The sequence below is a fragment of the Acinonyx jubatus genome, chromosome A1, assembly GCF_027475565.1.
Source record: "Acinonyx jubatus isolate Ajub_Pintada_27869175 chromosome A1, VMU_Ajub_asm_v1.0, whole genome shotgun sequence".
Taxonomy (NCBI): domain Eukaryota; kingdom Metazoa; phylum Chordata; class Mammalia; order Carnivora; family Felidae; genus Acinonyx; species Acinonyx jubatus.
In genome coordinates this window covers 49,645,890-49,672,753 of record NC_069380.1, presented here as the reverse complement: position 1 = coordinate 49,672,753, position 26,864 = coordinate 49,645,890, and the positions used below count along the sequence as shown (strand labels likewise).

Genomic DNA, 26,864 nt, shown 5'->3' with positions numbered 1-26,864 from the left:
CTTTGAGTCAAGAAGATCTCACTTTAGTGTTCTCTTATTAAAGGTTGTGAAGCTGGCCCAAAGTTACTGGGGATTTTGTAAGGAACAGTTAAATTGTTCTTTAAAATTTTTATGTAAGTTCAAGAATCCTATTTAAAGTACATAGTGCAAGAAACAAAGATCAATAAGGCATGATCTTTAGCCTAAAAGATTTATAGTCTAGTAATCAAATATATATAACAAAAGAACCACAAATATATATATATATATATATATACACACACACACACATATATAAATGATTATATATTAAATATATAGTATATAAATTATACAGTAATACATAATTTGATAATATATTTAGTATAATAAATAAAAGATATATATACATATACACATAAATAATATATATACACACACATTATATACATATATATAAATGATTATATATTAAATATACAGTATATAAATTATGCAGTAATACATAATTTGATAATATATTTAGTATAATAAATAAAAGATAATGAAAATACATTTGATGTATATTTTAATTATCTTTTATTTTAAAAGCCTTTTATTTTATCTTTTATTTTAATTATCATATAGATAGATAGATAGATAGATAGATAGATAGATATAAAATAAAGAGAACCAGAAGAGTGGCATAAACAAAACACGATGAAGTTAGTGCAGAAAGAATGACATCTGGTAGAAAGAAATCAAAGCAGTTCTCACAAAGGCTGTGGGATCTGATAGTGATCTTCGAGACCTTCCAGATGGATAAATTATCAACAATAGAGATGAGTTCATATTTAAGGTGCAAAAAAAGGAAATAAATAAGGCACACACTAAGCAGCTAAAATTTTCAAATACAGAAAATGAAAACACACAATAGTCCAAGATGACCATGACAAGACGATGTAGTGTGGTATGGATAAGCCTGGACATAGAGCCTGGTACCAGTGCATGGGGCACATTTGAAAGCCAGCCTAAGGTTTTATCCATTTGGCTGAAAGCACTGGAAGTTGTTGTAAGGAAATGACAAAATGAGAGCTAAGATATGTGAAGTTTATATTTAATATATATGACTGAAGAGATACAGGAAACAGGATGGCTACTCAGAGAACCTTTGTACAATAGCCCAGAGGAGAAATAATAAGGAGCTAAACTGAAGTGTTGGGAGGGGAAGGGACAGAGAAAAAGGAGAAAAATAAATGCAGGAGATGTTTCATGGGCAGCTGGTGACTGAAGAATGTATGGAGCCAATGGGGAGAAATAACAGACTCTGGGAGCCAAAATCACCATGCAACGAATACAAATGCAACAAAGTCAGCCCAACAAATGTCTTCTGAGCATTTGCTGCACAGAAGGCCCCATGAAGTGTGCTGAGTTCTGGGCCCACAAGATAGGTAAGACGATACAGACAGTGTACTCAGGGGGTTAGTAAGCTCATGAAAGAGGAAAGCCAAGTAAAGAACTATTCCTGCAATTCAAACTTAATCCAAAGAGTGGTTTTTGTGGACATGTGATGAGGGGTATAAGCCAGAGATATTGAGGTGGAAAAATAGGGAACGTTCCGGAAGTGTGGCACAAAGAAAGAAAATTAGCTCAGCAAGGAGGAATGACCAAACCAGACAGATATGAAAAGTACAGGAAGAGAGGGAAAGTAAGAGGTTTGCACTTGGGTAATGTAGAAGGTGGGATGAGTGACACAGGATGTGGACAGAAGTAGTAGGCTGGAGGCAAAAACTGCCCATATAAAGGAGAAATGCCAAGAAGGCAGAAATGTTGTTACTGAATGAATATGCAATAGAAACCAGCCCAAAGCCAGTTTCACTTGGAATGACCCCTTAAACATGGTCTTTATCTGCCTGTTCTCCTGCCAGATGGTGAAACTGAAGGCTTCCAGTACTTCTAGGGGGTTGGGGGGGTGGGGTGGGGAGGTAAACTACAAACAATGGGAGTCTCTAGTGGATCCCTGTAGTGTGCGCAAATCTAATTAGCTTCTTAATATCAATGGCTGATGTAAAAACATGCTTTTATAAGCCTAGCTTGTTGACATCTGAAATATAAGTATTTGGGTGGCATTTAAAACTATTCCTCCCAAGAATAAAGCAAAGTATGATAACCTCAAATTTTTTATCCACACCATGAAACTCAATGCAGTCATTAAAAGGAAAGGATGAGAGGTAAACCATTTGACTTGGACTGATTTCCACAAAGAAATGGTGAGTGGAAAAACGAGATTGAGAAGTATGATTTGCATGAGGCTAGTTTTTGTGTACAATAAACCAATGCAAAACACCCTGTACAGGTATATTTGTACATATGCAAATTATGATTATATGAGCTTGCAGCAAATAGGGTCTACACATACTAGGTGCTCACAAGGATTAGTTTGAGTACTGGGTTACGTAGGTGGAAGGAAGACTGGGTGGTGGTGAAGTCAACATAAAAAGAACAAGAAAGACAAAGGACTACACTTGAAAAAGCTCATGCAAAAATTACACTTATGAATACATGAAATGTTTCACATTAAATCAATGTAAGTGCACATGGGATATATTTATACAGAAATTAGTTTTCATAAATGGATAAAAACACAAAGAAATTTAGTAAGGGTGTATACCGAATTTCAAATAAGATGAAGGGGAACCAAAAATCTGGATTCACTTTCAATTTATTACCCCATTAGAGACTATTTCTGTTTCTTCTGGTGTTCAAAGTCAAGTCTTTGGAAACAGCTCCCTGAACACGTCGATTTTGTTTCACATATGAGCTATTCCTGGGATATCTCCTTTATACATCAGCTATAATGGAAGAAAAATAGCTTTTTTTTTTCAACTATCACTCTTTCAGAGTAGCTATTCTCTCTGTCTGGCTAGTTCAACTGTTATTTGCTTTCCTCCAGAAAAACTTTAGCTGTGGTCAGCTTATTACTTAACTGCAGATTTTTAAAGATTTCCTCCAAAACTGGATGCCACACTGATTTGTATTCTAAGCTATGCTTCTGAGATAGTGTAGAGCCTTCATTAATCTGTTTTTTTTCCAGCAGTTATCAGGAAAGTAGTTAGAAGCATCAGCCTGCATTAATGAAGAATTCCCCTTGGTCCCTGCTGGCGTTGCCAATCTGGGGCTAATCACTGAGAGAGATGAGTGAAGCAGAGTTAGGACAGAAGAAATGACATGCCCCTTAGCTAAGGCAAACACACAAACGTTGTGCTAGAGTTCCCGAGGTCCTCTGGGTTATGCCTTTGCGAGGGTGTTAGAATCCACTGTCCTCCATCATTGCATATTCCAATCCTTCTCATTCTCTAGGCTCATCTCAGTGGCTTTCCTCATGTCAAGCCCTCCCTGATTCCTCTCCAGCTAGACAGTATCTTTCATCTTCTATTCCCTTTGTATGTGTAATAGATCAATATATACCTATTTTCTGGCATGTATCACCTTCTACCTTATATCACCTTACATACCAATTAAGTAGCTTGTTGTCTCCACTTTTACTTAACTACTGAAAGACTGAGAGTCCCTTCCCAGCAATTATGTTACGCCACCAGCACGTTGCTAACATGATCAATATTTGCTGACTGAATCATCTCTCAGCTGAGAAAGACCCAGGGCCACCATCTTCAAGAAAATCATTAGGATTCCACAAAGAGCAGGATGTACACTCACAACAATGTTCCCAATCCAGAGAGATTTTGATTGGAACTTTCCTCCTGATCTTTGGTCAATTCTACCCAGGCAGAGACAAGAGGAGGAAAAGCCCACTCCTTCTCATGGAACAGAAGAAGATTCTGTTCATGCTGTGTCTTTCCCAACCTGGCAGCATAATCAGTGTTGTGTTTTTACAATCTGTTGGTATTCTAAAAATGAGAACAATGACCTTTGTGTTAATTAGTTGAAACAAGAGCCTGCTGAGACTAGAAGAAAAAGACTTAATGGGACTTGAGATTATATATTCCAATCATAATTATGGAGGTAATAACTAATGTTAATGATGAGATCAAATAAACATGCATCCATACAAATGTGCGTTTAATCCCCTTCCTATGACTGAGATGTTCTCAGGACTACCTAGCAGTATAATACACACACTTAAGACTGCCCAAAAAGTCTAGAAATATAAAAAAAATATTTCATTGTCCTTTTTTAGATGCGCAAATAGACCATTGCTTTAAATTCAAAAGTACATCACCTGAAAGGGTGTTTAAAATTTGAAGGAAAACATATTGAGCATATTATTTGAAAATGTAACTAACATATTTTAAAAATAAGCATAGGCAATGCTTCCCAAATTTTTGAAGACACTTTTTATCTGATAACAATAAGTGTTTCTGAAGAAGAAGTAGTGAAAGGGTAGAGAAACTTAGATTATCCCTGCTCCAATACCACACACACCTCTATCAGAGATACCTGGTATCTCTCGCATTGCTTTTCTTGAGCAAGGATGGCTCCCTCTATCAGGGTTCTTGAGCTGGGGTCCACTGAACCCATCTTCAGCCCATCCAGAGACCTCTGGGAATTGTAGGTGAGATTTTTCCATGACTGTACATGGGAATTTTTCTCAGGAATATAAAAAAAAAGTTTAGGAAGCAACAAACTAGATGATAAATACTTATTTTGTATCCTGCTGTATAAAAAAGGGAAAATGATCAGGCAGCACAAAAAACAAAGCCTTCTAGAACAATATCCCTGGGAACAATCATAGAGACAAGCAGATGTAAGTATCTTCCACTGCCCACTGCATTCCGGAGCAGCAGAGAGGGGTGTCTGGGCTCTCGAGATCAGATACAGTCCATGTGTTGTTGGCTTTTAGCTGCATGATTAGGGAAGTACCAGTACTCCCCAGTAAAATCAGGGTTTGGGATCAAGCCTTATGGTCATAGCTGAGTGCCCTGGTAACTCCTTAGACTCCACTCTCCTCTGCTACTACATTCTTCATTTGTTGGGAGACAACTGATCCTTCTTCTAATGCAGTCAGGGACCGGGGGTCCTTGCCTTCTAGTTGCAGCTATAACAGAATCAGCTATAACAGTAAGGAAGGCTATAGCACAAAAAGGAAAAACTCTGGTTCCCTGTTTCTTACTCTAACATTTAATACCTGGCTGGGAATGAATAGGCTTTGGGGGAAAGCAGATTGTCCAAGAAATTACCTGACTTATTCTTCATCCCAGGTAAACATTGACTGCCCTCCATTATCATTTTGATGCTGTTACGATCTAGGCATGTATCAACTTAAGAGAGAAGACCCAGGCTCTGCTCTTTCTACTCGCACAGTCACAGCCACTAATGTCATCACCAAGCAGCTGTGGATTATTTATTCATTTGTTTGGTTATGTTTGTTTGTTTATATCCTGATTTAGTTCATGAAGAATTTGTGATGCCCCAAGGGAGCTATTGTGATTAAGAGCTCACTTCCTAGCATCTCTGTGTTCAGACAAAAAGAATGAGAAGGGCCGAGGAAGCAGGAGGTGTTTCTGGGGAACTATCATGGGGAGCAGAATCCCGCAGGACCTGCATGCATGGCTCTGGTGGTACTCTTCCAACTCTGCCCCCAACCTCTTGGATTTGCCCCTCACTTCATTCTCTGCTAACAAGCTAGTTGCAGGCACCCTTTTCAAAAAAAGTATAATTGATTAAGTATCTGGAGGAGGGTTAGAGATTAAGTCATTCTCATTTAGGCATTAATTAATTAGTTAAGTATCTCCCAACTTGCAGCTGGACTCAGATATGTGAGGAAAGAGAGGAGATTTTCAGGTATGGGGACTCTTGAAGGGAGGGCACACCTAAGGAGGGTGGGAAGATTAGAACATCAGCTAGACACTGTTCATCTGGATATCTGTAGAGAGCATGGGAGCTGGGAACTGAATTAATACAGAATGGTGAAAAGTACAAAGATAAACCATGGGTATTTCATAGTATCAATGTGGGGCCAGTACTGCTCCATGGCATCTAAAGGAATCTTCCTTTTCCTTCTCCCTCTTCCTATCCATTTCTTCCTCTTCTCCCACATCTTCCTCTCCCTCCTCCTCTTCTCCCTTCCCCACTCTCCTGAACCATTTGACCTCTGCTAGATCTCAGAAGAGAACTGTTGATACCATAATCGTTCTACATTATTGATTAAATAAAATCATTAGTGTGTTGGCAATGAAACGAGGAACCAGAGAGCATCAACTCCTTTAAGTAGCAAATAAGGAACATAAAAATTCCAAGATGGGAAGTCACCTCATTAATCCAAGGTCATTCTGGAACTAGAATCCAGGATTCCTGACTCCCAACTAAATGGGGTGGTTTTTTTTTGTTTGTCTGTTGTTTTTGGTTTTGTTTTTTTGTTTTGCTCCATAATAGAATTTCCTAGGCAAACAAAGAACCATATACCACATAAAATACTATTTTACTCATGAGACAGACTATTTAACTGCCTGTTTTGCATCACCTTTGTGCTTAAAGCTGGAAATTAAGATGGGCATGACTTTAATTTTAAAAGTACTTTCTAGTGCTTTGTTCATTACTCTTAAAATTATGGAATTGGCTGTAATTTTTCCATTTTACAGCTGTGGAAACAAAAGGAGGTCAAAGACATTTTGCGGATGACCCAGAATACAATTTCAGTTTGGATGACCTGAATTTATTTTTCTATTTGATTTTGCCTGTTCTTCATTCTACTTAAATTTCAGGATGAACCAATCTCACCTGTGAAAATGAAAATTCTAGAGGGAGAGACAGGAATACAAAATAGAAAGCCTATTGTTAATTTCAGGAAATCATATGATTTGACTTAATTATCCAATCATTCCTTTTTATAAGAGCTCTATGGCCAAAACAGTGGCTGTACATAAAATAACTAAGGATAGACTCAGATAAATAGATATGTAACAGGTGTTTCATAGGCCACAACAGCCCTGGGTGTATAAACCATAATAGCTAACATTCGTAATAGTCAAAAGACAGTAGGTATTTGGCTTCATCCTCATTTGCATTACATTCTACCAGCAACTAAAACTTCTCCCAAATATTTCCAATAAGAGGATGCTGGCTTGGTTGAGTAGGGATAGCTAGGGTTTTACAAATCTTGCGGTTCATATGTGTGCTAACCCCATTTGTTCTTGTCTGCTCAGCTCTTTGTAGTAACGCTGCTGGTGGCAACATTCACAGCCATGTGGCAGCTGGAGCCAAGGCTTCCAGTCTGTAGTGAGAGGACCACGTATCTATGGTACTTTGAGAGCCTAACACCCTCCATTGCCACAGTCTACGGGATAGAAATAAGGGCCTCTGTTTCCAAACTGGGCTTAGAGAGTTTAATAACTCAGCCAACGTCACACAGCTAGTACCACGGAAGGGTTTGAAACCAGCCGCAGTGACTCCAGAGCCTGCATCCTAACTTCACACTAAACGTTTTTGGCTTGTGAGGCAATTGGATATCAGCTACTGTCTGGAGCCAGTCTTCGTCTAGCAAACTGGCTCTCTGAGAAGGGCTGCTGGTGCTAGGAAGTCAGGAGAGCTCTGGATACCTGTGAGCCTTGCCAGCCTCACAAAGTTTTCTGACCGAGTGAAGCACTAGTGAAGAGAATCACCCTTTGCAGAAGAAGAGTTAGACAAAGAAAATCTCCTTAATTCACAAGTTGGGAGCAAGAAGAGATGATTTGGCCCCAGTTTTATTGATTTGGCAGGATAATGATGCTTGATTTCAGTAAAAACATCTTCATTTTAATGAAAAAGAAAGATGTGAAAGATCTCTAACCACACAAAAGATTTCAGTGCAATTTGGGCATGGTGCTGCACCATATATAGCACGAGAAGAATATGATAGATTACTGTTGTCCCCCTATCTCGGAGGCCACCAGCTTAAGCAGGTAGAAAAGTCCCGCCAGACTTCCTGTGGGAAGCCCCAAATCTAATTCCCCAGCCAGAAGATCCGACAACCTGGCAGGCTATTCACGGTCGGTCCGTCTCTGGGGGCAGTATGACCTTTGCCAGGTTCAGGAAGCATACTCCGAGTGCTGTGTCAGTAAGGGGACGCAGGAGCTAGAAGTATTCCCTCACCTCTACCCCACACCCAAACACCTGTGAAAGTGCATGTCGGGGGCGGGGGGATCCTGAAGGCTGAGACATGAAGCTTGGAGCATTCATTTCAGGACGTAAGACTGATTCTTTAAGACATGCCAGATACATGCATGGATGTGATATACAACTGTCCCTATCCAAAAATCAAGGAGGCATATGTTCAAAATTTCTGACTTTTTCACAACCTGGCTGCCATGTGGCGTCTCATCTCTTTATTGGGAAGCGAGACGACCATAAAAACAAATTCTTAGGTTGTAGTTTCACCTTATAGATTACATTTCCAAGAATGACTTTAGGTTCCCTTTAGAACATTAATGACACTTTCCACATACCAGCTGCTATTCCACTTTGCTTCAGCATTATTTTAATTTATCATCATCATTCCTTTTGCCCCAACTCACTTCCTTCGCACGTGTGCCAGGAATCTCATTCCTGCTGTCACTGGCCTAGGCTTCTGGTTGCATCCTGACAGCAGGTTTCTCCTTAAGTGTGGGTATAAAGTCTCTATAGATAAAAAGAAGAGGAGGTTAAGGCAAAGGACAGAAAGGGATTATAGTTACTGGCTCCTGGCTCTCCCTGAAAGAAAGAATGTCAGCAATTTGCAACAGGAAGGCCAGGTGGGTGGAAACATGAAACCAGTGATTATCTGATGCTGATGAGAAGGCCAGCACTTCTGATAGAGCTGAAGGCCCTTGGTGGGTGAGTGCCCTAAGCAGCCTGGCAGAAGACAGAAGAACACCGACAAAGAATTCTAGCCCTCCCTGAAGGAACTGTTCCTGTTATAAACTTCCATCGTTTTTTCAGCTCACTTCATTAATAAGTACTAATCACACTGAAATATCTCAATGGAAATACTGTTTTGACACTGAACTACAAAAAGACTCGATGAAATCTGCCTCTTAAGTAAGGGAAACAGAAGTCATCTTGGTCATTCACTGTCCAATTAGATTAAAATAAAGCTTTGAGAGACACCGAACTGTGTTACCATAGTGTAGTGTAGTTACATGAATTTGGGTTTTGGAGTCAGGCTGACCTGGGTATAAATGATTGTGTGACCTTGGACAGGTAATTTAACCTCTATTTGCCTCAGTTTCCTCATCTGTAAAATGGGACCATAGTACTACTATGTCATGGAATAGTTAAGAAAATTAAATTAGATGGGATTAGTAATATACTTAGCAACATGCATGGTACCTTGCAGAAACTATAAATGCCTACTTGTCTCTCTGTCTTTTGAAGGCTAAAGGTACCTATTGTTTCAACGTACATAGCATGTTCCCTAAGTTACTTACAGAGCTTAAAATGTGACCAAGAACCTTGTAAAATTAGAAACTTGGGAACACAGAGGAAAAAAAGAGTAGAAGTAGCTGCAGTGTCATGGGAAGAGCCATGGACCAGAGTCTGAAGTCCTGAATGACAATCCTGGCTTTGCTCCTTACCAGCTATGGGATTATGGGCACATTGCTTAATGTCTTAAAGCCTCAGGTTTCTTATCTACATCAAGGAGATAACAATATCTCCTTTGCAGATATCTTTCCTATGCACAGACACTGGGCTTATGATTGGGTTTCCCACAATATGAACATGACACATTCAATGCCCTCAAAAGAGCTTGCAACCTAGTGGAGGAATCAGACACTTGTTTTAACAAAAGCACACTCACTGATCCCCTTTTGGACTCCTTCTCAGAAACAGTAGAATATGGTAGGCACAGATTTATGCCAGATAACTTTCAGTCCAGGCTTTTCTACTTCCTAGCTGTGTGAACTCAGACAAGTTATTTCACCTAATTTTGGAAATGAGGAAAATAATAGAACTGTTGTGAAGATTAAACAAGATAATGTATGTGGCTCAGTCGGTTAGGCCTCCAACTCTTGCTTTTGGCTCAGGTCATGATCTCAAGGTTTGTGACATCAAGCCCCATGTCGGGCTCTGCACTGACATTGTGCAGCCTTCTTAGGATACTCTCTCTCTCTCTCTCTCTCTCTCTCTCTCTCTCTCTCTCTCTCTATATATATATATATATATATATATATATATATATATATCTCCCTCTCTGCCCCTCTCCTGATTGCACACACACACTCTCTCTCAAAAATAAGTAAACTTTAAATAATAAAAAAAAAACCCAAGATACTGTATGGAAATGTGAGGAACCCTGTAAATATTCAATAAGATGTTAGTGTTTTTAGTGGCCCTCGGTATCCCCTGTACATGGGATCAAAGGTTTGAGGGGCCCTCTTGTGAATCCTATGTGTCCCCTCACACCAATGATCCATGTGAAAATGTTTCCTGGTCTCTGCTCTGAGAAATGCAATTGTTTTGATACTGTTAGTTATGGCTACAATTTCAAAAGTCCAGACTCTAACATCTGAACTTTATTTCTTGAAGAAAAAAAAAACATGATAGAACTTACTTTTTCCCCATTTTTTTCACAGAAATTCCATCTTGCATAATTTAACTTGCCACTTTTTATTTTTAAGACGACTTCTACTTTCTGTGACACAGTTTCTATAACTTATGGAGAAAAGCACAAACTTTGCATGTTACCAGGAAATTATGAGGTGACAACGAGCCTCAGAGAGAATCATCACGCAGAGAATCAATTATGGAAGGAAAATGTTCAGGCTCTCATTCTCAAGGTTCTTGAACAGAAACCCTCTTCCAAAGTAAGAGGAATTATTTTCCCAAATGATAGTTTCAGTCCCTGAATCCTACTCTAACCTAAACCCCAGCTGTGTTCATTTTACTTCATTTTCCCTCAAAGTGGAGATCAATAAGGATGAAATACTGTGCATATGTAGCACCTTGTTTCGAAAGAGTCCAACAGGCTTTAAGCATATTATGCCATTAATCTTCCCAGCAGTCTGAGAGAAGGAAGTGACAAGTGTAATGTCCCTGTGCTTGCAAATGAAGAAACCAAGGAATGACAAAGGGGACTGAATGTCCAAGAACACAGTGGAATCGGTGGCAAAGCTGGAAGAAAGAAATTGGGTATTGGGAATTGTGATTATTTTAAGGGCATAAGAATACTCATAAATTAAATAATAAGATAAAACCCAGCTGCTGATTGCTGAGTGTGTTTAAACCAAAGTAGGGAACATGTGGGCCTTCCAATATGCACAATAGACCCAACGCTCCCAAAGTGCCTAGGATGATGCTAACAGATGCCCTGTTGAGTTTCCTCTCCCTTTGGGCCCCACAATTGCAGTCACTTCTCATACCGTGAGAAATTGTCTGACTGTAATTGGCTACAGATTTCCAACCCTAACTTCAGAGTTTTATTTCTTTCATGTTTGTCTCCTCTCATACTCCAAGTCAAACTATCCACCTATTTCCTTAAGGGTTGATTAAATTCCTGACATTTTTCTTGTTTTAAAAAAGTAAATGGCCTAGAGACCATATTTTCTCAATACAGGCATTGGTGAAATGGAATTTAAATACAGTATAAAGTCTTCTAAAGCTATTCATCAAATGAGGGTAGTTTTTTTTAATACACTTGAATCATATTTATGGCTGAGAATATTGTTATAACAGCTGTTAGGAAAGCAGGAGTTCAAATTTTTGTAAGTCATCAGCCAATTAAGAATGTCAAAGTATCTCTTAAACACTTTAAGGTTAGTCGATGAGCAAGTTACTTTGATATCAAAATCACGTCTCTTAGGGCGCCTGGGTGCTCAGTCAGTTAAGCATCTGACTTTGGTTCAGGTCATGATATCACCATTCATGAGTTCAAGCCCCACATTGGGCTCTGTGCTGACAGCTCAGAGTCTGGAGCCTGCTTCAGATTCTGCATCTCCCTCTCTATCTGCCTGTCCCCTGTTCATGCTCTCTCTCTCTCTCTCTCTCTCTCTCTCTCAAAAATAAATAAACATTAAAAAAATAAAAAATAATAATGATAAAAAACATCAAGTCCCTGAGAGAAGAGTGGGGTGACTTAGGAGTGAACACCAGAGGCAGCTGCTTACTTAGCATTTTTCCCTCTTCTCATCCTTCCAGAATCTTGTTTCCAGTTTAATAATTATAAATTTCAATTAATAACCTGGTTCAAAGCAAGCACTTCATAGCATTAATGGGGTTAAAGGAAGAACATGAATTAGTGTATAAGAACTTTTCTAGGAGATCTCATCACCATCTGGGGTGAAGGAGTGAACTTTTGCTGAATACTGACTGTTGCCATACATGAATGAGCAGTTATATCTCTACTGATTGGGGGTGGGGGGGGGGTGGGGGGGCGGGGTATGCGTGTGTGTATAGCGTAGAGTGAATAGAAGAAATCAGTGACCTGTGCCTAGTTCAGATAGTTCTCATAAAATCTGTTATAGTAGGAACAGGAAAGGAGTGTAAAGAACTACTATGAGCTAGTAGTGGTTATTACTAGAGTCCATGGGCATGAACCCTAGAGGCTAGCCAACTGTTGGAAAGATAGCTTGAATGTGAACTTCAAAAGAAGTATTGTGGTAGGTAGTTGTTTGTTCGTCGTGCTAAAATAATGCCATCCAGGGAACAGCACTGGGAAGCAAAGAGTCTCCTTCCTGCTGCCTTTGAATTTAGACAAATAAAAGAAGGAACAGTCTACTTTCTCTTGCCCATTAATGGAGTTTCTCTAGCTTGCATCTCTTTAGGAAAAGCTACCTTGGATGAAATGTTACTGTTTCACTTTCTACAAAGTGATTAGCATCTCCAATACCTACCTATAGTAACTGCTGCAGGTTTCAGGTGTCATGGGCCTATAGTTTCAGAAAGCTTCCACAAGGTAGAGGATTTACACTGTTTCCATGCATAAGATTTGTAAGCTAACTTCTGTATCTGCATAAAACATTAGGAAACACATATCCTTAAAAAAGAGCTTTATTGATAAAACATTGTTATGGGCTGAATTGCGGCCTCTCAAAAAAAGATATGTTGGAAGTCCTAACCTCCAGCACCTCTGTCAGGCAGTTAGGCAGAAGCGAGGAGATCCTGGCCATCCCCTGGGAGGCACCCTGGAAGGTTAACAGCCACACCTTCAGAGCCACCTGTAAGAGCCTAGCACAGGAAAAGCCTAGCACAGAACTGGCCCAAAAGCCACAGGGGACTTCTAAGAGCTAAGCATGCACACAAAGGGTCCAACCTGTCCTTAACTACCTTTAAGGTCACAACAACAGCTCCTTAAGACACTCATCAATATACAATACATAAATAACTACAATTATAACAGAATGCATCATGGGTAGGCACATGCGCAGAGGCCAAAATGTTATATAACAAAGAGCTGTCAATCAAAATGTCAATCAAACCCAAATATATACGCAATAAGCAGGCTTACAAGGATGCAGCTAGAGTTTTTCGGTGCCATTGCCACTCTTGCTCCAGCAGTGGTCCACTTTCACACTTGAAATGCACTATACTTATCTATTCAATAAACTCTATCTCCCCATTCTGGTCTTGGGTCTCCAATTCTTTGGTGTATTTGGGACAAGAACCCAGTGACCTGGTAACACCTCAGAATATAAACGTATTTAAAAATAGAGTCATTACAGACAGAGATAATCAAGTTATAATGGAGTCATGAGGCTGGGCTCTAATCCAATATGACTGGTGTCCTTTTAAAAAGGGGGCATTTGGACACAGAGACAAACATGAGTAAAGAAAGACAATATATGAAAAGACAGAAGAAACACAGGGAGAACACTATGTGAGGTAAAAGTGGAGATAGGAATTACGTGTCTACGAGCCAAAGATTGTCAGTGATCCATCAGAAGCTGCAGGAGAGACACAGAAAAAACTTCCTCGTACAGTCCTCAGAGAGAATCAACCCGCCAGTTTTGAACCTCTAGCATTCAGAACAGTGAGACAATAAATTTCTGTAATTTTAAGCCACCCAGTTCTTGTTACTTCATTATGCAGCCCAAGGAAACCAATGTGCACATTATTATCTCATTTTATTTTATTTATTTTTAAAGATTTTGTTTTTAAATATTTTCTACATGCAGCGTGGGGCTCAAACTGACAACTCTGAGATCAAGAGTCATGCACTCCACTGACTGAGCCAGCCAGGCATCCCTAATATATCATTTTAATTACTAGTTTCTAATATATAAGAGAAAAGAACTAGACTTGGAGCAAATATTCCAAATAGCGTTTTTATTCCAAATAGAAGCAATTGCTTTTAGTCTCTCAGAGAAAATGTCTTTATGTTTGAGCAAATACCTTCATGTCCATAGGTGATATTCTTAGTTAAGACTCATCACCAAAGTTTTCTAGAAATCATAATCCCTCTCCAACTTGTATCTCAGCTTACACCATCATACATTAACTCCTTAATTAGGTTTATAGCCTATATGGATGAGTAATCCTGCTTGCCACAGACCCCAATGCAGCAAGTATGTCAATATCCAATTCAGACTAGAGTGGATTTGATATCCTTATGTTTAAAATTTTCTATGGTTATGAAGGACAAACCTCAGTAAATCTTACTTCATTTTAATCTGTGACTTCTTTTCGACATTAGTTATTCCCAGTTAGACTCCAATGGAAAGTCACTAATTATGACTCCAATCAAAACTGGAAGCATTTTTGCCACCTAGTAACCAAACGGAATTTCTACTGAAAGTAATGCTTAAACATGTGGTCTATTCTGAGAAAAAAAGGTACAGCTTTCACTCTATAACAGTTTACTCATTTTTGTCCTCTTGAGAGTAATAAGAGTATTACCAAAAGTGGTGTCTGAATGTTTCAAATCAGAAGATGAGAAAGCAAATTCTTCTTTTTGAATGGCCTAAATTTGATTGTAAGTCTCACTATTGTTTCTCTTCTGCAGGACTAGGAAGAGGAGAAAGTTATTTTGGTCTTAATTCACTCACAAGAGCATCTTTGTTGAGCCAACCAGAGCCAGTTACTGTTGTGTGGGTAGTGTCTGTGGCAGTTGAGTGAAACTGAAGACATTTGACACAGCGTGAAGAAGTTTAATCTCTTGCCAACCACAAGTAACTAATTGCCAGAGAGAGTTCCTTCCACAAATTTGAGATTTCAGAGCACTCTCTTTGCAAGAAATCTTGGCTTCAGTGAAAGGACATCTGAGCCTACATTTTCTTTTCATTTTTCTATGGAGGTTGTCTGTCTTTGTCTCTACCTTTCATGCATATTTGATCACTCTTTCCATCTGTTAAAAAAGAATTTCTTTTTTCTTTAGAAATAGAATTTCTATTTCTTTCTGGGATACACCGCCAAAAGTTTTGTTTTGTTTTGTTTTAGTTGACACACACTGTAACTTTAGTTTAGGTGTATGACTTAGTGATTTGACAAGTTTATCATTTTTTTATGCTCACCACAAGTATAGCTACCATCTGTCCCATTATATCATTATTATAATGTCACAAACAGTATTTCTTATGCTCTATTTTTTTTATTTTATTTGAATTCCAGTATAGTTAATATACAGTGCTGTATTAGTTTCAGGTATAAACTACAGTGATTCAACAATTCTATGTATTACTCAGTGTTCATCACGATAGTACACTTTTAATCCTTTTCACCTGTCTCCCCCCCACCTCCCATTCGGTAACCATCAGTTTGTTCCCCATAGTGAAGAGCCTATTTTTTTCTGGTCTGTCTCTTTTTCTCTTTGTTCCTTTGGGTTTTTTTCCTTCAAATTTCACATACAAGTGAAATCATATAGTATTTGTCTTTCTTTGACTTATTTCACTTAGCATTATGCCCTCTAGATCCCTCCATGTTGTTGCAAATGGCAATATTTCATTCTTTTTTTGTATCTGAATACTATTCCATTATATATAATGGAATTATCCACCTACTGATGGACACTTGGGCTGTTTCCATATCTGGGCTATTGTAAATAATGTTGCAATAAACATATGGGTACACATATCTTTTCCAATTACTGTTTTCATATTCTTTGGGTAAATACCCAGTAATAGAATTACTGGATCATATGGTAACTCTATTTTTAATTTACTGAGAAACCTGCATACTCTCTTCCACAGTAGCTCCACCAACAGTGCACAAGAGTTCCATTTTATCCACGTCCTCACAAACATTTTTTTTCTTGTGTTTTTTACTTTACATTCTGACAGGTGTGAGGTGACATCTCATTGTGGTTTTGATTTGCATTTCTCTGATGGTCAGTGATGTTGAGCATGTTTTTGTGTGTCTGTTCGCCATCTGTATGTCTTCTTTGGAGAAATACCTGTTCATGTCTTCTGCCCATTTCTTAATTGGATTGTTTATTTTTGGGGGTTGAGTTGCATTTTGGATACTATCCCTTATTGGATATGTCATTTGCAAATATCTTCTCCCATTCAGTAAACTGTCCATTAGTTTTGTCGATTATTTCCTTTGCTGTGCAAAGGTTTGTTTTTTTTTTTAATTTTGATGTAGTCCCAATAGTTTATTTTTGCTTTTGTATCCCTTTCCTTAGGAGACATATCTAGAAAATTGTGGCTGAAATCAAAGAAATTACTGCTTGCAGTCTCTTTTAGAAAATTTTTGGTTTCAGTTCTCACATTTAGATCTTTAATCCATTCTGAGTTTATTTTTGTGTATATAGTAAAAAGTGTTCCAATTTTATTCTTTTGCAGGTAGCTGTCCAGTTTTCCCAAAACAGTTTTGTTGAAAAGACTGCCTTTTCCCCATTGCATATTCTTGACTGTGTTGAAGATTAATTGACCATATAATCATGGGTTTACTTCTGGATTTTCTATTCTTTTCTATTAAACTATGTGTCTATTTTTTGTGCTAGTACCATAGTTTTGATTACTATAACTTTGTAGTATATCTTGAAATCTGGAATTATGATACCTCTAGTTTTGTTTTTCGGGGCTATTTGGGGTCTTTTGTGGTTCTATACAGATTTTGGGATTATTCTAGTTTAGTGAAAAATGCTATTGGTAATTTGATGGGTATTGCACTAAATTTGTAGATTGCTTTAGGTAGTATGGACATTTTAACAATATTTGTCTTCCGTTCCATGAGCATAGAATATCTTTCAATTTGTGTCATTTTCAATTTCTTTCATCAATGTTTTATATTTTTTCAGAGTACAGTTATTTCACCTCCTTTGTTAAGTTTATTCCTAGGTATTTGATCAGTTTTGGTACAATTGTAATGGGGTTGTTTTCTTAATTTCTCTTTCTGTTACTTCATTATTAGTGTATAGAAATGCAGCGGAGTTCTGTATATTGATTTTGTATCTTGCAATCTTACTGAAATCATTTATCAGTTTTACTTGTTTTTGTAGAGTCTTTAGGGTTTTCCAAATACAGTATCATGTCATCTGTGAACAGTACAAGTTTTACTTCTTCCTTACCAGTTTGGATGCCTTTTATTCCTTTTTCTTTTCTGAATGCTGTGGCTAACTATTGCAGTACCATGTTGAATAAACCTGGTGAGAATGGACATCCTTGTGTTGTTCCTGACCTTAGGAGAAAAGTTCCCAGTTTTTCACCATCGAATATGATATTATCTGTGGGTGTTTTCATATATGGGCTTAATTTTGTTGAGGTATGTTCCTTCTAAACCTACCTTGCTAAGGATTTTTATCATGAATGGATGTTGTACATCATCAAATGCTTCTCAGCATCTATTGAAATGATAAGATATTTATCCTTTCTCTTGTTGATGTGATGTGGCACCTTGATTGATTTGTGAATACTGAACCACTCTTGCAACCCAGCAATAAATCTCACTTGATCATGGTGATTGATTTTTTTTTTTAATTTTATTTATTTACTTTGAGAGAGACAGAAAGAGAGAGTATGGGAGAGCAAAGGGATAGAGGGAGAAAGAGAGAGAATCCCAAGCAGGCTCCACACTGTCAGTGTAGGATGATTTTCTCCTGCATTTTGTTGATGTGGTGTATGACAATTGATTAGTGAATACTGAACCATCCCTGCATCCCTGGAATAAATCTCACCTGATCATGGTAAATATTACTTTTAAAGTATTTTTGTATTTGGTTTGCTAATATTTCATTGAGAACTTTTGTATATAAGTTCATCAGGGATATTGACCTGTAGTTTTGTGTGTGTGTGTATGGCATGGGGGGGGGGGGGGAGGCGGTCTTTTTCTGGTTTTGGTAATGTTGTCATTTTAGAATGTTATCTGGAAGCTTTCATTCCTCTTCTATGTTTTGGAATAGTTTGTGGAGAATAGGTATTAACTCTTCTTTAAATATCTGATAGAATTCATTTGTGAATCCATCTGATCCTGGACTTTTGGGGGGTTTTTTGTAGTTTTTTTGATTTTTGAATCAATTGTGTTACTTTTAATTGGTCTGTTCAGATTTTCTATTTCTTCCTGCTTCAGTTTTGAAAAGTTTTATGTTTCAAATATTTGATCCATCCCTTCTAGGTTGTGCAGTTTGATGTCATATAGTCAAAATTCTCTACTTCACATCATTTTCTAGACATGCTAACTTGGTTCTAGCATAAGTGAAGTTCCCCAGAGAGAAGAACATGAATGATCAAATACTTAAAAGAGACTTGTCTACATTTAAACATGTTATTAAATCAAATCTGTAGGCTAAGAAAAATGACTAATAGTTCATTTGCAAGCTGAATTACTGCATTTGCATAATTTTTTAAATCCCAAAGTTTTTGTTCTTGATCTGACAAGATATGTGAATAACTGAAAACATAACATACAAATTCCTGTTTTATGTTTTCAGAAAAATATTGTTTCTCCAAGTGTTTCTAAAGTTTCCTAATCCACAAGGCACAACCTTAAGCAAATGCAGATCAATGTATCTGAGAGCTAGAGGAATTTATACAAATTAGGAAGTGGTAAGACAAGGCCCCAGCCAAAGTATAGTCTCAGGTAGCAATACAAGAATGAGGTGACTGCACATGTCAATCAATCCACTAAAATTAATTAGGCAATGCTATACACGTTTGCAGCATAAGACCTACAAAAGTGGTGGTCATTATCCTAAAGGCTCTCATATCAACTTGATATTGAAGTGTTGACTTCTTTGTCCTAGGCTGGTCAAGCTTTTATGACTGTCAGACACTGGGGAGAAGAAAGGTTCTAATGTTTTTCTTTAAAGGAAGAGAAACATTTTAGGATTTACTAAGGTCTTACTAACAGGAGTTAGTGTAAAAATTAATACCTTGAGGTGGCCTGCACTTACTAAGTACATTTCCAAGTGCCTAAATTCTCATGACAGAGAATATTCCATATATCCAACTGTACCAAATGACAGAGAAATACTCAGAAGACACGTGAAAAATACTGCTAAAAACTTTTAATTCCTGGTCAGTTTAGAGATTTGAGAAGAAAGACATAGATGATAAATGTATCCTATGAGTCAAATGGTCTTGTATTCCAAACCTGGCTCCATCATTTATAAATGATATGACCTCAGGAAAAGTGTCCTTATTTCTTTTTGTACTTCAGTTCTGTCACCTATAAAAAGTGGAAAGTATTGTGCTCACTTCAGGAACAGATATACTAAAATTGGAACAATCCAGGGAAGATTAGCAAGGTCCCTGCACAAGGATGACACACAAATTTATGAACCATTCCATATTTTTTTAAGTGGCAAATGTACTACTGCATAAGGTATGATCTTTAAATGAGATAACACCTCTTTTAACACTACTTAATTTAGAATTAGGCTCACAGTAAGCATTTGATAAATGTTAACTCTTATGTACTAGCAAATAAATATATGTAATATATATTACTGTGCATATAATATATAGCATGCATATATATAGTGCATATGATTTAAATATATAATTCAGTTCTGTAAGTGAATAGGTACCCTTCAATTAATTTACAAAAGGCAGTTTGCCTGGACATGATGATCATCTACTCTAATCCAGCAAGTATATCTTTCTTTAGAAAAGTCAATCTATAGGGAATATAGTCAATAATAGTATAACTTTGTAAGGTGACAGGTGGTAACTATACTTTTTGTGGTGAGAATTTTGTAATATATATAAATGTCCAATCACTATGTTGAACACCTGAAACTAATACTGTATGTCAACTGTACTGTAATTTAATAAAATCAGGGGCACCTGGGTGGCTCAGTTGGTTGAGCATCCAACTTGATTGTGGCTCAGGTCACCATCTCACCAAACATGAGATGGAGCCCACATCGGGCTCTGTGTTGACAAGCATGAAGCCCGCTTGGGATTCTCTCTCTCTCTCTCTCTCTCTCTCTCTCCCTCCCTCCCTCCCCTGCTCAGCTCTCTCTCTATCAAAATAAATAAACTTTTGTAAAAAAAGTATCAACCTTATCATTATTTGTCAAAGAAATAGATAAAATCCTGTGCTTATTTGACTCAGAAAGAGCTAAGTTAGAACCCTGACTCAACCACTTAATATATAAGTGACTTTGGGTGTAATGTTTTTTCTCCCTGTGTCCACAGGGAAAATTAGGATAATAAAAGAGTATTTATCTCATATACATTTTTTAAGAGATAATATATACACCGTGCTTAACTCAGAGCTTGGCATTTATCTAAAACTCACTATCAGTTACTATTACTGATTGTTATTAGTTTAAAAAGGTCTGTGTGTACCAATTTATTAGGTTGGTGACATAGGTATTTCTTTAGTTGCAGCTCTCTTAGCTGAGATCAACAGTCCATGTATATAAGTGGAATTGGTGGACTCTAGTCAACTAAAACACATTACCAATGTCTAGGGGCCAATAGGAAGAAAGTAAGTTATTTTCAAAATGTTCTGCTGCAATGACATATGTTTTATAAGTGAGACAAAAGGATACAGGTTGTTGTATAACACATGCCAGCATTCCCCACTTCCCTTTGTAGCAGAGTAACTAGTAAAACTCCTAGTTATTGAGCAGGTACTTTGTAAGTATAGTGCTAATCACTGGAGACAAAAGATTAAGAAATAGATATCACCTGTTCCCTTATGGGGTTATAATCTAATAAGGACGGTAAGCACTTAAAAAGTATCTCACAACTAAATATATAATTATAAATTGTGTAGGTGCTGTAAAGAAGAAGTAAAATTTGTAGCTGGAGAGAGGGAAACAGAATCTGAAGCAAGCTCCAGGCTCTGAGCTGTCAGCACAGAGCCCAAGGCGGGGCTTGAACGCATTATCCGTGAGATCATGACCTGAACTGAAGTCGGACGCTTAATGGACGAAGCCACCTAGGCCCCCCGGGAAAGGTATTTAAAATACAGTTTGGGGGCACCTGGGTGGCTCAGTCAGTTAAGCATCCGACTTTGGCTCAGGTCATGATCTCGGAGCTGGTGGGTTCGAGCCCCGTGTCAGGCTCTGTGCTGACAGCTCAGAGCCTATGTCTCCTTCTCTCTCTGCCCCTCCCCCACTCATGCTCTGTCTCTGTCTCTCTCTCTCTCAAAAATAAATACACATTAAACATATTCTAATAAGAAACAAATTACAGTTTGAAAGGCAAAGACAAAAAATAAATTTAAAATTTCTAATTACTAGGTAAAATGATTGTTACATGAAAAGAAAAACCATAAAGCAGAGAGTTTCCATGCAAACTCAGAATTCCTTCTAATCCTGTATTTCTGTGATTCCATGAACAGCAAGAGAATTTAAAAAAAAATTTTTACTATAGTTGACACACAATGATGTTACATTATTTTCATAGTGATTCGACATCTCTATACGTTATGCTAGGATCACCACAAGTGTAGCTACCATCTGTCACCACACAATAATACTGCGATACCATTGACTATATTCTCTACACGGAAAGAGAATTTTAATTGGCAGTTAACTCTTTAGTAATTAGACCCAGATGATTATATCTGAATATTCAAAATCCCAGGCTAAAATTTCTATCTCAATTTTAAATCCAAAGAAGTACACATGAACAGAAAGATATTATTGAAACTTGATGGGATGAGATTCATGATGTGCAACAGTGAAAGGGCACAGCTTATCAAAAAGAAACAGATGCAACAGAAAAAGGAAGGCACTCTGCACTGTATGGGGATTCAAAGTTGAGAGTAGACATATGGTAGGAAAAAATTTATGTGTCAAAAAGAAAACCAAATGTGAGAGTAACAAGAATCCTTGAAACTTATAGACCAGAGAGAGAATATAGATGACATTTTCCTTAAATAAATAAAATACTTGGAGAGTCAAGCTGTAGTAGTGATGAAGAAGAACTCCAATTATCCTTACAACTCTTAGAGGGCTTAACTCATCAACAGAGTATAAAATATGTTTTCTTGCCTTGATACCAATTTAGTTCTTCAGATGGGAAAAGAAGCAACTTGAGAATCTATTACTCTGAGTCTAATTTTGACCACCAGAGAAGTGATTTGTTATGTAATGTATTCCAAATTTTGGGAGAGGCCATTTTGCTTCAGGGATTTTAATAATGAAGGAATAAAAAAAATATTCACAACATATTCCTTGGAAGAGCACTAACTTCTGGATGTGAACCTTTATGCCATGTAACTCATTACTCTTGGAAGGCTCTTAAAATAATAAAATGTCATCTAGGTCCACTACTATATTCTCATGATGAAGCTGTTTATTCATCCAGGTAAGATGTAGGTCTCATTGATCAGGTACTTCCATTTAACTGAACTCTAAATGGGTGATGAGTGTGGATAACTTCAATTGTTGGCCTCTAAATATGTTAGCCAAGACTTTACTGAAAACGATGGTTCTCAAACGTTAAGATATATTAGAATCAACTGGAAGACTTTTTAAAACACAGTGCTCTATGCTCCATCTCCAGAGTTTTTGTTTTAGAAGGTCTGAAAATTTGCATCGCTAACTAGTTCCCAGACACTGATGCTACCAGTCTTCTGACCACTTTGGGAACCTCCTATCTACCAGAAGAAACAATATCATGTTGAAACATCTGTAATCAAAACCTTCTCTTAAGGCAGGTGAAATCAGTGGCTTAATTCTCCTCTTTCTGCCAGAAAAGGAGCCACTCCCCAGTTTCTCAATCCTGTCTACACAATAGGAACCCTCCCTGGGAAGTTTTTAAAAAATATTTCTGTCCAGGCTTCCTCTACCTCTGGCTCTGATTAAATGAATCTGCACTTCCAACCTGATCATCCCACCCAGTTAAGTTTCCAGGTGATTATATTCTGCAATCAGTGTTGAGAATCACTGATCTTCATGTTGACAGGTCTTTAGTATCTAGCTCCTCAACCTGATCCCGTTGGCATCGCCAGTTAACAGCTGTCATCTAAGCAACTTACCCTCAAACCTTGAGTTAATTAGGCATCATGCATTAGTGAGGAGCTAAACACAAAAAGGGTTACCACCATCTAGAAACCTTAATTTTGAGTTGACGGGTCAAATACTAAATATTTTTACTACCATGGGCAACAACAAACAAGCATGTCTTGAATAGTTACAGCATACTAGGGGAAAACAACCCTTCATGTTCATTCCACAAGTAAAGAGGGAGCCCTGGTTCTCACACACAGGAACTTAAGTTGTTAGCTTCCTATCAGCATTTTCAGAGACGATAATCTTATCTATTGCCCTGGAAAATCCCTTTGCAAAAGTCAAAGCTGGGGGGAGGATAAAATTGTTGTAATGGACGGTACACAGTAGCTGCCCAAATGTGACTCACTTAAAGCCTGATAATTTTATGCAAGTGAAATTTTTAGAAATGTAAGCTCTTCTTTCAAATAACAGTATTTCCCTTTGTTTTAAAATCAGTGACTGTCAATTCTACCTATATTCTTTGTATCCAATACCTAATGCTTTTTTTTTTACCTCTGAAACCAATGACTGAATTGCTGCACATGAAAAAGAATGGGAAGTGAATTTTAATTCTACATTGTTCATTTGAGTTTCATTCCTTATTTATATGTCCTAAAAAACCACTCCTCAAATCAATGGACTAGCATATATGGACACATGTTCATTATATTATTTTTTTTCTCACGACTGTGTTCAGGAACAAACTGATAGATATTGATAGAAGTTACGGATATTGCTCATATATTATCTATCTTCTAAGCAATGAAAAAAGATTATCTACATGATAGCTGTATACGTTATCAGTGATCATTTCATCTGCATGCAAGTGAAATATTTAACCATTATCATTATAAGAATATCATATAGTTTACTAAAACAACTGATCATATTTGCCTCTAGATTAAAGAAAACATATTACTTTATATTTGCAAAGGTAAGTAGGCATTTTCATAACTACCATGACAAATATTTAAATATATGTAACTAAATTTTCAACCACAAGTTCTCAATGTTTATTGCTTCTGAACATATTTTCCTCAATTCAATAACTTTTCTAATAACAAATAATTTGTGCAAGAGATTTAGTGTGCTTACTAAACACTAAAGTTCAGTACATGCAACACAGAGAATCTAGAAGTGCTAAGGAAAGAGTGAAGAAAGATCACCTCAGAAACTCAGAAATTTACTTACAGAATTCAACCCTAGAGTACTTGGTAAGTGTTATGTTTCTTTCTAAAAGCAATGGAGAATTCATCACTTAGCTCTGAGCAAAGAAATGCATTTTTGAAGACTGACTAAAATGTGAACTTTAAATGGACAAGAGAACTTTAACGAGGTCTTGTGCAATTTGTGGCAGCAGCAAAACAAAAATCAGTAAGCTACATGTGCATTCATCTCTCAAAAGAGAGAAGAACCTGCACTTTGCATAAATAGCTAACCAAAACATTACGTATGCACAAGTGCACTCTAATTTGGGAGACTCCATTCGTTTCTTTAAGAATTGCATTGGACAGACAGCTTCTTTAGATGTGTGTATATTATGTTCTTGAGATAGCAAATAGAGATGCTGGTTTTTTACTTTCAAGAATTATTTTTCAGTTTTCTTGTTGTCAAAATTACTTATGAGTTTCCAGAAGCAGCATTAAATTTAGATAGTCTGGGCCCTAATAATAAAAGCATGAGATGAAACGTACCTACCTCTTCAACGTTAGCTCAAGCCCAGCAGAATCAGCAGCGCCAAGCACTCTGGAGTTGAATTAAAGAAAGATGTTATTTAATAAAAAATAGAAAGAAGTGATATATACATTTTTTCAAGTGTAAGGAGAAGATGGCATAGTGAATACTGATTCTACAGCTTAGTGATCCACAGACGCAAGACAGACAGCAAGTATGAGTGTGAGTAGGGACAGGGTAGGGTGACAGATGGCAGTTGTAAACGTCTTCACCTTGTACAATTCTTATAGCATATGATCAGTAAAATTTTGCTGAATGAATAAAGGCCATATGTATGGTATTATGATCTCAACTTTTTAAAGAAACTGAAAACAGGAAATAAGACTCTGCAGAAACTAAACATAACGTTTAAACATGAACATTACAAAACAAAAACGTAAGTAATTTTAACAACGAGATACACAGAACACAGAATTGCTGATGTTTGTAATACCCATTGCTCTTACAATCAAACTGTGTTTGTTAAAGTAGAGAAAGATATACTTCCTGACTTATTTCTTCGACAGGGAGTATTCCCTGCACTCTGCCTCACTCTCTAATTCCTGACCTTCTATAAGCTAATCATTTAAATAAATACATTAGATCCTACTACTTTCCTACTTACATTTTCCAACAGTTTCCGACTGTACTTCACAAAACAAACAAACCCTATGTCATGAACTACAAACCCCGGCATCAATTGGCCTCTCTCTACTCAAACTTCCCACCTCCAACTCATCTTCCCTTCTTTTCATGTCCCATTGCACTAGGACCTTCTTCTCAGTTCCAGAAATACACCAAGCTGTTCCCCACATCAAGGCTTCCAGGAGCACAGCTCACTCTCTTGGAATATCACACTACTTGTTCCTTGCCTGGGTCACTAGTCATTTCTCAGTCTATGAGGAGACTTTCTCCCATAATCGTGAGGGTAATAGGTCCCCCGGTGTTATTTTCTTTCATTGCTTGCTGCCGTTTCCCTGCATAGTACTTATCACAGGTGATAATCATGGAATTTAAGTATTGATATGATCATCACCGGCTTCCTCCTTTCCAGTGGGAACTCCATGAGGTTGGAAACTGTTTCTTTGTAGCCATCACCTGGCAGAAAGCCTGACATACAGCAGGTGCACGGTGCTTCTGAGATGAGTTTATAACTTAAAATAGTGCCAGGATTCTATTTAAATTGCCTAGAAAAACCTCAGTCTTGTAGGTGAAATGGCAATTTAATGACAAAGAAAAATTCAATTCCACCTAATTGTCCATGAAAAGGCAAAGGTGACTCCAAAGAACTAACAAAAACACAGAATTGGAATAGTAAGAAAGAATCTATACTGTGTCTATTACATGAAACCTTAAAGACAGTGTAGAGCAAAATATTTTATTCATTTAATTTTTAAAAATTGTATTATGGTAAGAACAATTAGCATGAGATTTACCCTCTCAACAAATTTGTAGGTGTGTATAACAGTATTGTTGACTCTAGGTATAATGTTGTACAGCAGATCTCTACATTTTATTCATCTTGTTCAACTGAAACTTTATGCCGATTGACTAGTAACTCTCCATTCCCCCATCCCCTCAGCCTCTGGCAACCACCATGTCATGCTTTGATTCTATGAATTTGACTCTATTAGATATCCTATGTAAATGGAATCATGCAGGGTTTTTCTGTGCCTCGCTTATTTCACTTAGCATAATGTGCTTAAGGTTCATCCATGTTGTTGCATGTTGCAGAATTTCCTTCTTTTTTTAATGGCTGAATGAAATTCCTTTGTATATATCACCTTTTCTTTGTCCATCCATCTGTTGACAGCATTTAGGTTGTTTCTGTGTCATGGCTATTGTAAATAATGCTATGATGAACATGAGAGGGCTAGTGTGTGTTCATGATCCTGTTTTCAATTCTTTTGGATAA

At 37.4% G+C, this 26,864-nt stretch overlaps 1 long non-coding RNA gene and 1 other non-coding gene across 2 annotated transcripts in view; one reads left to right on the top strand and one right to left on the bottom strand.

Annotated features, from left to right (window-relative positions):
• Positions 1–26,864, bottom strand: part of LOC113601063 (uncharacterized) — a 521,919-nt gene that overhangs the window by 285,156 nt on the left and 209,899 nt on the right. Inside the window, exon 8 of the long non-coding RNA XR_008296022.1 lies at positions 24,935–24,982. This is a non-coding gene — a long non-coding RNA (uncharacterized LOC113601063). The remainder of the gene's footprint in view (positions 1–24,934; positions 24,983–26,864) is intronic.
• On the top strand, positions 19,469–19,577 carry LOC113601185 (U6 spliceosomal RNA). Its single transcript, XR_003422341.1, has one exon. It is a non-coding gene; the product is annotated as a U6 spliceosomal RNA (small nuclear RNA).